This window comes from Propithecus coquereli, unplaced genomic scaffold, assembly GCF_000956105.1.
Source record: "Propithecus coquereli isolate 6110/MARCELLA unplaced genomic scaffold, Pcoq_1.0 Scaffold164, whole genome shotgun sequence".
NCBI lineage: Eukaryota > Metazoa > Chordata > Mammalia > Primates > Indriidae > Propithecus > Propithecus coquereli.
The window spans coordinates 282,775-284,997 of NW_012140969.1; the positions used below are offsets into that span (position 1 = coordinate 282,775).

At 54.3% G+C, this 2,223-nt stretch overlaps 1 protein-coding gene across 1 annotated transcript in view; it reads left to right on the forward strand.

Moving 5' to 3' along the window:
• Positions 1–2,223, forward strand: part of MYO1F (myosin IF) — a 41,806-nt gene that overhangs the window by 11,819 nt on the left and 27,764 nt on the right. The window lies entirely within an intron of this gene.

Here is a 2,223-nt window from a genome sequence, read left to right on the forward strand (position 1 = left end):
AGGAAACTGAGGCAGAGAGGTTAGGCAAGGGCCGTACAACCCGAAGTGAAAGAGGATTTCAATGCCATGAAGGTCCCAGGGTCACACTATTAACAGCCACCTTGACCTCCTGTGAGATAAGAGACCCCCGCCCCGGGGTTAGGAGCTGACCCCGCTACACACCCTGGGTTGGTCCATTCCTCCAGCCTCACTTGGACCTCTTGGCCGATGGTTCCTGCTATCACCACCAATTCTGCCTGGGAAGTTCATATTGCAAGACCTACCTCCTACAGGAAGCTCCCCACCTCTCCTCACTACTCCCTTTGGCAACTCGAGACATCACTTGCGAGACACTGAACCCCCCAAAGACAGGGTCCAGGCCTGGTCCACCTAAGCCTGGTATCCACCTAGCTCCATGCACACAGTAGGGGCTCAGGAAGTGTGTTCCCTGCAGGGCTTGAATGCCTCAGCCCCACAGAAGCCATCACCTTGACCACAAACAGCCCCTCCCCTCTTTAGCACCAGGAAAACTGTCCCTTTCTGCCCTGGAGTAGGGAGACCTCTCTGAAGAGCTGAAGGAAGAAGCTACCCCTCCTTCCCATCCCAGCCACCTCAAGCCCCTGACAGCCTTTCACAAGAGCCCCAGCAGGTTGAGTCATATTTGGCTTGTGGTCTACTGTGACCACAACCTCTTCGTTACACCCCCACCCCCACCCCCAAGGAAGGGACTTCGGAACAAACATTTTCAACTTGACCCATGGAGACTTGGGGGCCACAGAGAGAGATACCTGTGAGACAGAGCAGGGGGCAGCCTCATCCCAACGGTACTTCATTCGTTCATTCATTTATTCAACCAATGTGTACTGACCAGCTCCTATATCCAAGCCCTCTGTCAAACACTGATCACTTAAATGTGTTAGGGGTCATTGGCTGCCATTTCCCAGCCTCTCAGTGACTCCCATGGAGGAGATCATTACAGAATCCATTTGACAGATGAGGAAACTGGGGCTAGGAGAAGTGAAGTGGCCTTCCCAGAGTCACATATTCAGTCAACTATCAAGTCAGGCCTGGAACTCAATCCGTGGCATGCCAAAATTCTTGGCTGTCTTCCCCCATACTGTACTAACTTGAGCAAAACCACTTCTCTCTCCTTTTGATGCAAACAACCTGTCATTTTTTTTTTTTTTTGAGACAGGGTCTCACTGTGTTGCCCAGGCTGGAATGCAGTGGCGTCATCATAGCTCCCTGCAGACTCCAACTCCTGGGCTCAAGTGATCCTCCTGCCTCAGCCTCCCAAAATACTGGGATTACAGACATGACCCACTGCGCCCGGCCACCCTGTGATTTTTATGATTGGCTGGAGCTTGGAGTGGCTGGGGGGCCTGGGGGATTGGACAGGGTAGAAGGGAGAAAATGGTAGATGCCACAAAAGCAGAGAGCCACACAGCCGGATGAGGGAAAAGGGGAAGGACTGGAAGAGGAACCAAGTTCTCAGGCCCAGGGGAGCCAGGCGGGCCAGTGGGCCCACACAGACACAGCTGGCCTCGGGGCCTCTGACCCCAGCAAGGAGAAGTGGCCTTGGTTCTCAGCTCAGCCCAAGGGACCTAGTAGTGACAGTCAGGCTGGGGAGGGACAGCCTCCTGTGTCCTCCCCCTAAGGTCCTCTCTGCCTGCACCCTCATGTTCCTGCTGTGGGACCTTGAGGAGGACACCTAACCTCTCTGTGCTATGGTGTTCTTTTCTGTAAAACGAACCCAACCTTCCCGGCACGGTGGCTCACGCCTGTAATCCCAGCACTCTGGGAGGCCGAAGCGGGAGGATCACTTGAGCCCAGGAGTTCAAGACCAGCCTGAGCAAGAGGGAGACCTCATCTCTACAAAAAATAGAAAAAATAGCCAGGCATAGTGGCACGCACCTATAGTCCCAGCTACTCGGGAGGCTGAGGCAGGAGGATTGCTTGAGCCCAGGAGCTTGAGGTTGCAGGAAAAAAAAGAAAACAAAGACCAGAGATCAGCGTGTTTGCCCAGAGTAAGCGCTAGCACGGTGCTAACTTTTGTTGTGCCATCTTGTTGTTGTTTACCACTGTCACCATCCAATCTCCACCCTCCAGCTCTTCAGAGAGAGAACCCACTTCCTGCCCTCCCCACCCACTTATGGGGCTGAGCCTGTCCGTGCCCCCTCTCCAGATATCCCCTTGGGGAAGAAGCAGGACCCCCACCACCTGCCCCACTGGGCCCTTGAATGA